We start from the raw sequence: 14,142 nt of genomic DNA on the forward strand, positions 1-14,142 counted from the left end.
TTTACCTGAACTCTTCCCCACAACCAAACACAGCTCTGAGTTTTGTAGAGATGAGGCAGAGGATAGAAGGAGGGAAACAAAATAAGAAGTGAGACAATGAGGAACAGAAGTATACAAAGAGAGAGCTAATGCTGAGTTAAAGCTACATTGGAAAGGTCTATTTGTTGTTTTCTTTTGCTTCAAGGAAGTAATATTACAACTTAGCATAGCAATTAACCATACCTCTGATTAGATCACATTTCATTATGTGCCATATTTATTTTGGTAGGTAATCAATTATGAGCTGAAGGAGGTTCTCCATGGCAGCCACCGTGGTGGGTTACTACCAAGAGAGAAAATTGAAAGCCATTTTCAAGGGGAAAAAATATTTTTTGCACATTGTAATATCCTTACTGGGTCCTTCAGTTGAAACTTCATAGAAGACCGAGTTGACAATGTGTGCATTTGACAACGTGTAATGAATTTGGTCATGTTTACCTGTTTATGAGTGCCAATTCCAGTCTGGTCTTACAAAACCACAAAATTATTTTTGCTGTGCTTGACTCAAGTGCATGCTCAGTCATGTCCAATTCTTTGTGGCCCCATAGACTGTAGTCCACCAGGCTCCTCTGTTCATGGGATTTTCCAGGCACGAATACTGAAGTGGGTTGCCATTTCCTCCTTTAGGGGATCTTCCTGACCCAGGGATCAAACCCACATCTTTTGTGCCTCCTGCATTGCAGGCAGATTCTTTACCATGGTGCCATTTGATTTGTTTTGGCTTGATTTTTAGGTTGCCAGCAGAAATTAGGGAAGGATGAGATCTCTTTCATAATGATTTGTGAATCTGATGGCTTGTCATGTCCTCAGCAATAGTATTTATTATTATTATAGAAATAGCATTTATTATTATAAAATAGCACAATTTTAGCTTTTACCCATTGACATTAAAGTATAAATAGGTGCAGAATTCATAAGAACTTTTCTTCCTTGTTAAGGAGTGGATTATAACAGCTTTGATTTTGAGTCAGCCATTTGGCTTACATCACGGATTAAATAATTCCTAGGGCACTTTTATAAGAATATAGACTGTTTACACAGGAATAAGTGTCATATGATGCAAAGAAAACTGAAGTCTAGTTTCAGGTTCACCACTGATCAGTTGTATGATCCGTGGTCACTAAACCTCTGGGCCTTAAAATTAGATAGTAGTTTAGATGATGGGCTTTGGGATCCAACAGAACTGGCTAAAAGTGCTTATTAAAATTCTAGGTGCTTCATTTTCTCATCTGCACAACAGGCCCACTAGAAGGTCAACTTCATATAAGATTGTTAGAGGCGTTAAATGGGACAATGCGTGTAAAATGCCTAGCGTGCAGTCAGTGCTCAATAAATAATAGATTCAGAGTCAGTAGTCACTATTTTCTTTTCCAGATCTGAAATGTTAAGTTTCTGTGAATGACAGAGCTTCTGAAGTGTCGGTTGGGATTGTATCCACTTAGGAATTTCAGATTTGGAAGGGGTGGCACCTTATGTGCTCAGTCTCTCTGTTGTGTCTGACTCTTTGCAACCCTTTGTACTGTATGGTAGCCTGCCAGGCTCCTCTGTCCATGGGATTTTTCAGGCAAGAATAGCGGAATGGGTTGCCATTTCCTCCTCCAGGGAAATCTTCCTGACCCAGGGATTGAACCTGTGTTTCCTGTGTCTCCTGAATTGCAGGTGGATTCTTTACAGCTGAGCCATCAGGACACACTATAAGCAAGCTTTATTTCTGCGTAGGCCCTCGGACATTGGTGTATTTTAGTTACACATTGAATGAAAACCTTGACATCATTTGAAAGAAGAGGAAATCTGTTACCCTGTCAGAAGAAGAAAAACTATGTGAACTCATTTTGTACAGTCCTTCAAGAGAAGCTGTTTGCTTGCCCTAAAGATGAGTGGCCTTGAGATCACTAGAATGGGACAAAGGAACATGACTAGGCCTGATAAGGAGGATAATCAAAGACATTAGGCCAGTGTCCTTTGGAGGGGATAATTATGGGCAAATCAGTGCTTTCATCAGCATTCTTTCTCTTGCAGTTTCCACATCGATGATGTGGGGAAGTAGCAAAAGACCAGGCCCTTTCCAAACTTGCCTAATTCACTCCAATATCCTACATCCTATAATGACAACATCCTACATCTCAGCTCTTTATTCTTAATAAGTAGTTTCCCAGTCAGAGGAGGTAAACATGAAAGAAGATACTTTGTTTTAATGATGAGGAAATTGGACACAGAGAGGCCATAAGAGGAGTCAAATATTCATGATCCAGGTTTCTTGACCTGTAGTTCCAACCTTGTTCCTCCCTACTAATTTGTCCCAGATGTACAGTTGTCCAGATTCAGATAATTTCTTTTCTTTCCATGTATGTCTTTCTAAGCCTCAGTATCTTCATTCATAAAATGGCACTGTTCACAATACCTTCCTTACCAGGTTTATATGAGGACTAAATTAAATAATGTGTATAGAGTGCTTCAGGCTTTAGTTGCTATTAGCTGTTGCTATCAGTAGCTCCCCTTGGGAGGATGCTAAATTCCTAGCATCATTTTTTATTTTATACTGCATTGAGCCCCGTGTTTTGAAATATTTTGAATATCAAACTGCATGTGTGTGTGTGTGTGTGTGTGTGTGTGTGTGTGTGTTAGTTGCTCAGTCATGTCCAACTCTGTGATTGCATGGACTGTAGCCCTCCAGGCTCCTCTGTCATGAATTTCCCAGGCAAGAATACTGGAGTGGGGTGTCTTTCCCGTCTCCAGGGGATCTTCTTGTCCCAGGGTTCAAACCCGGGTGTTCTGCATTACAGGCAGATTCTTTCTGTCTGAGCCATCAGGCAAGCCCTTATTGGTTAATAATATTTTTATTACTATCAATGGCCTTGGATTCCCTAATCAGTAACTGCATCAATACTAAATTGATTTAGCCCCAATAAAAGCAAAGAACCCTAAATAAGAGCCTCTTCATTCTCATCCAAGGAAATGTACTTCCTTCAGGTTGTTTGAGGTGTCTAAGACATCTTGCTGATCTCCAGCACTGTCTTTGCAGATTCTGGGCATAGTTGGGCTCTCACTTTTCAATGAATAAGTCAAACCTTGTTATTATCATCTGAGTGAGTTGGTGTTTTGTGTGTGATCTAATTCAATTTTTGAATGTTACCATTTTTCCATCTTATCATGAGAAATTGTTGTGGTCCAGAAATAATAAGAATGAATTCAGTATGAATGAAACTGAAGATAAATTTTTAACATGTTGTGCTTAGTCACTAGGTCATGTCTGACTCTTTGAGACCCCATGGACTGTAGCCTGCCAGGCTCCTCTGTCCATGGGGATTCTCCAGGCAAGAATACTGGAGTGGGTTGCCATGCCCTCCTCCAGGGGGTCTTCCCAACCTAGGGATAGAACTCGGGTCTCCTGCATTGCAGGCAGATTCTTTACTGTCTGAGCCACAAGGGAGGCCCAAGAATATGGGAGGGGTTAGCCTGTCCCTTCTCCAGGAGATCTTCCTGATCCAGGAATTGAACTGGGGTCTCCTGCATTGCATGTAGATTCTTTACCAGTTGAGCTAACAGGGAAGCTACCAGAAGTTATTGATTAACAGACACTACATGCTGATATACAAGAACTAAATTGTGCATTTTATTCATTGTCATTAAAGGTCAAGTTCAGTTATAATTTTTAATAGTTTTTTGTGTTTTTTTTTCACCCTTTCAGCTGTTCAGTTTTATAATATCAGATGGGAAAGGAAACTAACTTTTTAAGTATACAGAATTAGATCTTTTATAGCCAAATTTAACTGTTAAGAGGGAAAATTGCAAAGGATATTGAAAAAGACAAATTTATACAAGTCATCTCTTATTTTGAAAAGATGTGTTACATAGAGAACAAGTCTTGAGTCTTTCAAATATCATTGGGTCAGGCTAAAATAATTTCATTGTGAGAGCATTTTCCTTCTCTGTGTGCAGTCTAAGTGCATATTTTGTGCTGTTAGGAATAACTTTCCAAAGCTGTGTGAAGAATGTAGCAATAAAATCTAATAAGAATTATGGCTCATGACTTGAATGATGTCAGTACCCTTTTAATCCTCCCAAACATGAAAACGTTTTCTCCTCCTAAGTAAGATTTCTTAACTCTTTATTTCTAAGGAAATAAGCAGAGCTCTGCAATTTCATTGGCAAAGTAAGAGTTAAAGGAAGATGTTTCATTCTATTATTAATGCTTATGTTTATTATTAAGATAATCAATTTAGAAAAGAATAAACATAAGATAATAATACTTTATGAACATATATTGTCTGATTTTTTTTCATACATTATGTAACATCAGAAGATCTCTGAGTTCAGTGCAGCAATAATCTTATTTTTGTTATCAAAATCTTATTCAGTCCAGCAATAATCTTTGTTTTCTTTAAGCCAGTGCTTCTCAAACTTCAATGTGAATCAGAATCACCTGAAAGGCTTGGTAAACCACAGATTTCCGGAGCTCATTCTCAGAGTTTCTAATTTAGGAGACCTGGGGTAGGCATGAGAATCTGCATAACTCATAGGTTCCCAGGTGATGCTGATGCTGCTAGGCAGGGGAATCTGGCAACAGCTTTAAGTCATGTTAACTGTCTTATCTTACTGTTTGGTGGGATTCAACCATCCTGAGATATGTATGTCCCCTTGGTTTAGAAGAATCCAAAGTTTAGTAAGTTAGCTACAGTTTGGTTATTTGGCCAATCCAGATTTATTTCAAGTCAAAGAACTGCATACAGAAAAGTATGGTGGATGAAATGGTTTGATGTTTGAAGATGTCAGACTGTAGAATCTCTACGGGTAAGTGTGTGATTTCTTTAGTGACATCACATTTGCCTGCAGAGATTTTCCAGTCTGCCACTTTGAAGTTGTATTTAAGATGGAAAAAAGTTGCCTTCTTTTTACAGCGATCTTTCCAGGACTGCTAATTTTAAAACCATATTTATCCAAGGTTGGAACTGAATAGGAAAAAGAAGTTATGGTTGGGTTTCAGATAAGAAAGTAAATGAGAATGGACACTCTCTGATTCTGCCACACATCTCCCCAGAGACTGCAAAAAAAAAAAAAAAAAAAAAGGGAAAAGTAAAGCCTCCCCAAACCACAACCAGTTTAATTTGTAACTGGTTTAATTTGTTTTAACCACACCAAAAGCCTTATGGGCAATCCAAGTAAATATCCTTGAGTTTCAAGGAATTTTATCTAACGATTAGACTTTGCAATTTCTGGGTTTTCAGTCTATCTTAATTGACACTTATGTCTAATCACAACAGAGATGAGTAGAATCAGGAGGTGTGTTTCTCACTTTCATTTTCCCCCTTTCTCTACTATTTAGTAGCTGTCTTATAATAAATAACATTACCTGCTGCTGCTGCTGCTAAGTCGCATCAGTCGTGTCCGACTCTGCGACCCCGTAGATGGAAGCCCACCAGGCTCCCCTGTCCCTGGGATTCTCCAGGCAAGAACACTGGAGTGGGTTGCCATTTCCTTCTCCAATGCATGAAAGTGAAAAGTGAAAGTGAAGTCGCTCACTCATGTCCGACTCTTTGTGACCCCATGGACTGTAGCCTACCAGGCTTCTCCATCCATGGGATTTCCCAGGCAACAGTACTGGAGTGGGGTGCCATTGCCTTCTCCGAACATTACCTGCTACTAACTTTTAAAGTGATGGAATAATACGTGTGTGTGTGTGTGTTTGTGTTGCTCAGTTGTGTCCAACTCTTTGTGACCCCCATGGACTGCAGCCTGCCAGGCTCCTCTGTCCATAGGATTCTCCAGTCAAGAATACTGTTGTGGGTTTCCATTACCTTCTCCAGGGGATCTTCCCAACCCAGGGATTGAACCCAGGTCTCCTGCATTGCAGGCAAATTCTTTACCAACTGAACTACTACTCCAGAAGCTCAAGAATAATCTGTGAAAATCATGATATCATTAACTCTACAGAGTTGGTTTTTTGGTTCATTTTTGAGAAGATACTTTTTTCCCAGAGTTAGCTGGAAGTTTATTTCAATATTTGAGTACAGTAGGGACTTTGTACATTTTGTTCCTTACAGTATGCTAGCACAGAGAATGGTTCCTGGCACATGATAGGTACTCATTAAACACTTATATACTGAATGGACATTAATTAGGATTTTTTTGTGTGTGCAGATTCTTATGTATCATTAGAAAGGCAGTAATATATACATCAAGTCACATATTGTATTGATATCAGAGTGAACTTATTTAATTTTAGACAAGACAAAAATAGAATATTTAGATATGAAAAACCTATCTTGGTAATAAAGAACATTTCTATAATAAAATATTTTATAATGGAACTTTAAAAATCAATTTCCTTATAGTCTAATGATGTTGTATTATACCTTTTTGGCATGTAGCTTTATTTAAGATGATGAGTTTTCTAGTCCTGGATTATATCCAAATTTATGTAATAATGAATCACAAAATTAGGTTTGATTTTGTTTACACTACATAACACAGTGTCTTAATCATCTGTTAATCTGCCATATACACATCCTTTGGCTTCAAGATGACTATTATGACTGTTCTAGATAAACCATAAATGCAAACTTAACATTAAATCACAAGTGTTCAGAGGATGTAACAGGTGGCCCTGATCTGATGTGAGTGCAGCTAAATAATGTGGTGAAATAATTGGAGCTTAGAAAGATAGAAAACATCTGGGCTTCAAGGGAGAACATTTGCATCCTTTTTACTGCCTTTTAAATAGAGGGCTACATCATTCTGGGTTATGTAGAAAGAAAGGGCTAGTGTTAGGAACGCCATGATCTTCATTCTGTTCATCTGAGCTCCAAAGGGTGGGACTAGTATACTTGGTTATGGGAGAAAGATAAGGTTTCTTAGACCATTTTTCATTTTCTCTTTTCCAGTCATGCTGTTTGTTTTATATGTGCTTGCAGGGCCTGGTTAACAGTATCACTTGTTCTTTTGAAGGAAATTGAACTTGTGAATGATGGAATCATAGTTGCCATGCCCCTGATTGTTGATATCTTGTTTCTTTGCTCCATGGAAAGGCATGGATGAAACAGAGCTGTGGAAAAGCAACATCATTTTAGCTCAATGACGAGGCTCTTTTAAGATAGCCAGCCTATAATACAGGGCTCCCATTAGTTTCAGCATTTACACACAGAGAGACCCTTTTATAAATGCAAACATTTGACATGTGGAGTGGGTAGCCTTTCCCTTCTCCAGGGGATCTTCCCAACACAGGGAACAAACCCAGGTCTCCCGCGTTGCAGGCAGATTCTTTACCAGCTGAGCCACAAGGGAAGCCTAAGAATACTGGAGTGGGTACCCTTTTCCTTCTGATATTAATGTATCAGTACAGATGACGGATGGAGGAGCCTGGTAGGCTGCAGTCCATGGGGTCGCTAAGAGTCGGACATGACTAAGTGACTTCACTTTCACTTTTCACTTTCATGCACTGGAGAAGGAAATGGCAACCCACTCCAGTGTTCTTGCCTGGAGAATCCCAGGGACGGGGGAGCCTGGTGGGCTGCCGTCTATGGGGTCGCACAGAGTCGGACACAACTGAAGTGACTTAGCAGCAGCAGCACAGATGAATTTATAAGACTAAGCCTACAAGAGATTAAAAGTCTGAAAAAATTTGGAACAGTACAGTAACATTCTGAAAGATCAGGAGGCCAAGATCTACCCAGTGGTTCTCAACCCTAAGTGTACATCAGAATCATTCTGGAATTTATGAAACAGATTTCCATACCCAACCCTGAACCTGAACTTCCAAGATGTGAATTCGAGAAGGCTCTATTTTAAACAAATTAATAAACTTTATTTTAAGAGGCATTTTAGGTTCATAACAAACTTGAATGAAAAGTACAGAGGGCTCCCATATACTCCCTATTCCCACATACCCACAACCTCCCCTACTATGGACATCATACACTGTAGTGATACGTTTGTTACAAGCAATGAGCTGGCACTGACACATCACTATTGAGCAAAGTTCATGGTTTACATTAGGGGGTCATTCTTAGTGTTCTATGGGTTTTGGCAACTATTTGATGACATATATCCACCACTATTGTATTAAACAGAATAGTTTTACTGCCTATGTACTGACTATTTATCCCTCCCTCTCTTCAGCCTCTGATCTTTCCATTATCTCCATAGTTTTGTCTTTTCCAGAAAGTTACAAGGTTGGAAACAGTATGTAACCTTTGCAGATTTGCTTGTTTTGCTGCTTACTATAATCTGTCTTTACATCTCCTCCATGTCTTTTCATGGCCTGGTAGCTCATTTCTTTTTGGCACTGAATAATATCCCAGTGTTAGGATGTACCACAATTTATCCATACAGCTACTGAAGGTTTGCTTCCAAGTTTTGACAACTATAAAGCTGCTATAAACCACATATAGGGTTTTGTGTGAATAAAAGCTTCCAATTAATTTTGGCAAATAGAGAAGAGCTTGACTGCTGGGCTATATGGTAGGAGTAATTCAGTTTTCTAAGAAACTGACAAATTGTCTTCCAAAGTGGATATGCCATTTTGCATTCCCACAGTGTTCCTGTTGCTACACATCCTTATCAGTATTCAGGGTTGTCAGCACTTTGGATTCCAGCCATTCTAATAGGTACATACAGGTCTCTCGTTTTAATTTCAATTGCCTAATGACATAATGCAGAGTACATCATGAGAAACACTGGGCTGGAAGAAGCACAAGCTGGAATCAAGATTGCTGGGAGAAATATCAATAACCTCAGATATGCAGATGACATCACCCTTATGGCAGAAAGTGAAGAGGAACTAAAAAGCCTCTTGATGAAAGTGAAAGAGGAGAGTGAAAGAGTTGGCTTAAAGCTCAACATTCAGAAAACTAAGATCATGGCATCTGGTCCCATCACTTCATGGCAAATAGATGGGGAAACAGTGCAAACAGTGTCAGACTTTATCTTTTTGGGCTCCAAAATCACTGCAGATGGTGACTGCAGCCATGAAATTAACAGATGCTTACTCCTTGGAAGGAAAGTTATGACCAACCTAGATAGCATATTGAAAAGCAGAGACATTACTTTGCCAACAAAGGTCCATCTAGTCAAGGCTATGGTTTTTCCTGTGGTCATGTATGGATGTGAGAATTGGACTGTGAAGAAAGCTAAGTGCCGAAGAAATGATGCTTTTGAACTATGGTACTGGAGAAGACTCCTGAGAGTCCCTTGGACTGCAAGGAGATCCAGCTAGTACATCCTAAAGGGGATCAGTCCTGGGTGTCCATTGGAAGGACTGATGTTGAGGCTGAAACTCCAATACTTTGGCCACCTCATGTGAAGAGTTGATTCATTGGAAAAGACCCTGATGCTGGAAGGGATTGGGGGCAGGAGGAGAAGGGGACAACAGAGGATTAGATGGCTGGATGGCATCACTGACTCATGGACATGAGTTTGGGTAAACTCCAGGAGTTGGTGATGGACAGGGAGGCCTGGCGTGCTGCGATTCATGGGATTACAAAGAGTCAGACACGACTGAGCGACTGAACTGACTGATGTTGAGTTTACAGGTCAAATTGGGAAGGCAGAACATCTTGACAATATTAATCAGTCTTTCTTGAAATGTTTCATCAGAGTTTTGTAGTTTTTCTCATCCATTTTTGTACATCTTTTCTTGTTTTATACCTAAGTATTTCACATTGGGGGGTTCTAATGTAAATGGCAATGTGTTTTTAATTTCAAATGCAACTTGTTCATTGCTGGTGTATAGGAATGTGACTTTTCATATTAATCTTGTATCCTTCTATCTTGTTGGAATTGTTTATTAGTTCTAGGAGTTGTTATGTCAGTTCTTTCAGGTTTTCTATGTAAACAATAGTGTCATATGCAAACAAATATTTTTATTTCTTCCTTCCCACTCTGTGTACTTCTTTTCCTTGCCTTATTGAATTAGCTAGAACTTCCAATACAGTGTTGAAAAGAGTAGTGAAATGGGACATCCTTGTCGTATTCTTGAACTTAGCATGAAAACTTCAAATTTATCACCATTAAGTATAATGTAGCTATAGGTTTTTTTTATAGATTTTTAAAAATAGAGTTTTGAAACTCCGCTCTATTCCTAGTTTGCTAAGAATTTTTATCATGAATAGGGATTAGACTTTATCAAATGCTTTTCTGCATTAATTAATATAACCATGTGATTTTTTTCTTTAGTTTGTTGATATGATGAATGACACTGTTTATTTTAATTAATTAATTAATTTATTTTACTTTACAATATTGTATTGGTTTTGCCATACATTGACTTGAATCCGCCATTAGTGTACATGTTTTTTGAATGTTGCACTAGCCTCGCATTGCTAGGATAAATCCTGTTTGGTCATGGTATATAACTCCTTTTATATATTGTTTATTTGATCTTCTTATATTTTGGTGAGATTTTTGCATTCATATTGGTAAGAGATATTAATCTATTTTATTTTCTTTGTCTGGTTTTGGTATTAAAGTAATGCTGGCCTTGTGGATTGAATTAGAAAATGTTCCCAATTTCTTTAATAGATTAGGCCATTCAGATTGTCTATTTAATCTTGTGTGAGTTCTGGAAGCTTATATCTTTTAAGGAATTGGTCCATTTCATCTAGGGGTTATCAAATTTGTTGGCATAGTATTGTTCACAGCATTCTTTTATTATCCTTTTAATGTTCATACAGTGTCCCTTCTTTCATTTCTGACAATAGTAATGTGTGTCTTTTCTCTCTTTTGTTTCTTTGTTAGCCTTCTTAGAAGCTTATTGATTTTATTGATCTTTTCAAAGAATAAGATTTTGGTTTGGTTGACTATTTGATTTCTTGTTTTCAATTTTGTTCATTTCTGCTCTAATTTTTTTTAATTATTCCTATTCTTCTGCCTCTTTTGGATTTAATTTGTTCTTCTTGATCTAGTTTCCTGTGGTGGAAACTTAGATGATTGAATTTAGAGCTTTCTCCTTCTCTAATATATGCATTCAATGCTATAGATTTCTCTGTAAGAACTGCTTTCACTGCATCCCACACATTTTGATAAGTTTAATTCAAAATTAAAATTTCTTCAGATTTTTTTTTTTGACCCATGTGTTATCAAGAACTGTGTTAATTTCCATGTATTCTGTGATTTTTCCAGTTATCTGTTATTGATTTTTAGTTTAATTCCACTGTGGGCTGAGAGAATATTTGTATTGTTTTAAATCTGTTAGGTGTATTTTATGGCTCATAATATGGTCTATCTAGGTGAATGTGAGCTTGAGAAGAATGTGTAGTTGTTGGATGAAGTAGCTTCTAGATGCCAACTATTTCCAGTTCATTGATGGTGCTATTATGTTCAACTATGTTCTAACTTATTTTTCTGGCTACTGGATCTGTCCATTTCTGAGAGAGGGGTATTAACATCTCCAACTAAAATAGTGGATTCATCAATTGCTCCATGAAGTTCTATCAGTTTCTGCTCATATATTTTAATACTCTGTTATTAGGTGCACACATGTTAAGGATTGTTATGTCTACTTAGAGAATTAACCTCCTTATCCGTATCTAACATCCCTTTTTAACCCTAATAACTTTCCTTGCTCTCAAGTCTTCTCTGTCTGAAATTAATATAGTTAGTTCCACTTTCTTTTGGTTAGTGTTAGCATGGTACGTTTTCCTCCATACCTTGACTTTTAATATTTTTATATTAAAGTGCATTTCTTTAAATATCCAACAAGGATCTAATAAAGCAGATGAAATTCTGCTCAATGTTATGTGGCAGCCTGGATGGGAGGGGAGTTTGGCGGAGAATGAATACATGCACATGTATGGCAGAGTTCCTTTGCTATTTACCTGAAACTATCACAACATTAATTGACTATACCCCCCCCAAAAAAAGTTGTTAAAAAGTGGATTTCTTATAGACAATATAGAGTTGGGTCTTATTTTTTGATACACTCTGACAGTCTTCTAATTGGTGTATTTAGAACATTGACCTTTAAAGTGATTATTGATGGATTAATATCTACCATATTTGCTATTGTTTTTCATTTGTTGTCTTTGAACCTCCTGTTTTTATCTTTCATAATTTTTCTGCATTTTTTAGATTCAGTTCAGCATTTTACATAATTCATTTATTTTTCCTTTCCTAGCATATTGATAAATGAATTATGTAAAATGCTGAACTGAATCTAAAAAATGCAGAAAAATGCTGCTGTCTATGGGGTCGCACAGAATCAGACACTGAAGCGACTTAGCAGCAGCAGCAGCAGCATATTGATTCCACTTTAAACATTTTTTTTCATAGTTTCCCTAGAGTTTACATTGTATATTTACAACTACTCCAAGTTTACTTTTAAATAACACTATCCCATTTTACAGGTAGTGTAAGTACTTTGTAATAACAAAATATCCCTAGTTCGTCCATACTATCCATTGTATGTGTGTGTGAGTGAAAGTCACTCAGTTGAGTCTGACTCTTTGCTACTCCATGGACTATACAGTCTGCGGAATTCTCTAGGCCAGAATACTGGAGTGGGTAGCCTTTCCCTTCTCCAGGGGATCTTCCCATCCCAGGGACTGAACCCAGGGCTTCTGCATTGAAGGCGGATTCTTTACCAGTTGAGCCACAAGGGAAGCCCAAGAATACTGGAGTGGGTAGCCTATCCCTTCTCCGGGTATCTTCCAGACCTAGGAATCAAACCGGGGTCTCCTGCATTGCAGGCAGATTCTTTAACAACTGAACTATCAGGGAAACCCTTGTATCATTGCTGTAATTCATTTCGCTTATACATAAGCATCATAAGCATATAGCTATACCTATATAGATATATATCACACATATACATATTTAATTTAATATGTTATTATTTTGAACAACTTTTATCTGTTAGATCAATTAAGAAAAATAATAATAAAAGTTTTTATTTACCTTATCCATTTTCTGATGCTTTCTTTTTCTTTATTAGATCATAGTTTCTGGCTTATATCCATTTCCTTCTCTCTGAAGAACTTTTAACATTTAAGGCACGTACTGGCAACAAATTTCCTCAATTTTTGTCTGTCTGAGAAGGCCTTATTTCTCTTTAACTTTGAAAGGTAATTTCAAAAGGTGTTGATGGTTTTTTCACTCTCAACACTGTAAACATTTCAGTCCAGTCTCTTCTTGCTTGCATGGCTTCTAGATAAGCCTAATGTAATTATTGTCCTTGCTTTTTTTTATAGATAAGGTGATATTTTTCTTCTGACTTTTTCCGAAATTATCATTGATTTTCTGAATTTTGAATATGATATTCCTAGTAGTTTTGTTTTATTTTGCATTTTTCCTGCTTAGTGTTCTCTGAGTTTTCTGTGTTTTGATGTCTTATAATAATTTTGGGGAAATATTCCATCACTGTTTCCTCAAATATTGCTATGTTCCTTTCTTCTACATTTGGTACTCCCGTTACACATACATTACATCCTTTGTAGTCATCCCATATTCTTAGATGTTCTGGGAGTTTTTTCAGTCACTTTTCTCTTTGTTTTTCAGTTTTTGAAGTTTCTCTTGTCATATTCTCAAGCTCTGAGAGATTCTTTCCTCTTTTGTGTCCAGTCTACTAATTAACCTATCAAAGACATTCTTCATTTCTGTTACAGTATTTTTTTGACCTCTAGAATTTCTTCTTGATCTTTCTTAAAACTCCCATCTCTCTGCTTACATTAACCATCTGTTCCTGCACATTGTCTACTTTTTCTAGTAAAGACCTTATCATGGTTTTTCTTTTTCTCAGGTTATGGTATGATAATTTCAAACTATGTTTCTTGCTGTTTAGTACACTTTGTCATTTTTTGTTGAAAGGTAGGTATGATGTACTCAGAAACTGTGGTAAATAGATCTTTAGTAACATGGGGGTAATTGAGGGACAGTGTTATACAGTGTTATAATTAGATCTCAGTTGTTGATGAATCTGCTCCCCTGAACTGTGAATTTCACCAATGTTTCTCAGTCTCCCAGCCCTCGCACCTTAGGTGGGACAAGATGGCTAGAGGGAGCTGGAGTTGGGTATCTCCATTCCCCTAAGCCAGTTGGGCTCTGACAAAACCCCTATAGGTTAGGCTCTGATAAATAGTTTTGCCTGAGGGCAGGCCTTGTTCACAATAACAG

The 14,142-nt window shown here is 37.6% G+C and overlaps 1 protein-coding gene and 1 non-coding gene across 6 annotated transcripts in view; one reads left to right on the forward strand and one right to left on the reverse strand.

The window, feature by feature from the left end:
- The window catches only part of LOC107132925 (uncharacterized), a 471,858-nt gene that overhangs the window by 355,891 nt on the left and 101,825 nt on the right, over positions 1-14,142 (forward strand). The window lies entirely within an intron of this gene.
- MIR216B (microRNA mir-216b) lies at positions 4,807-4,888 on the reverse strand. Its single transcript, NR_031142.1, has one exon. It is a non-coding gene; the product is annotated as a microRNA mir-216b (primary transcript).

Source organism: Bos taurus, chromosome 11 (genome assembly GCF_002263795.3).
Source record: "Bos taurus isolate L1 Dominette 01449 registration number 42190680 breed Hereford chromosome 11, ARS-UCD2.0, whole genome shotgun sequence".
In the NCBI taxonomy this organism is placed as follows: domain Eukaryota; kingdom Metazoa; phylum Chordata; class Mammalia; order Artiodactyla; family Bovidae; genus Bos; species Bos taurus.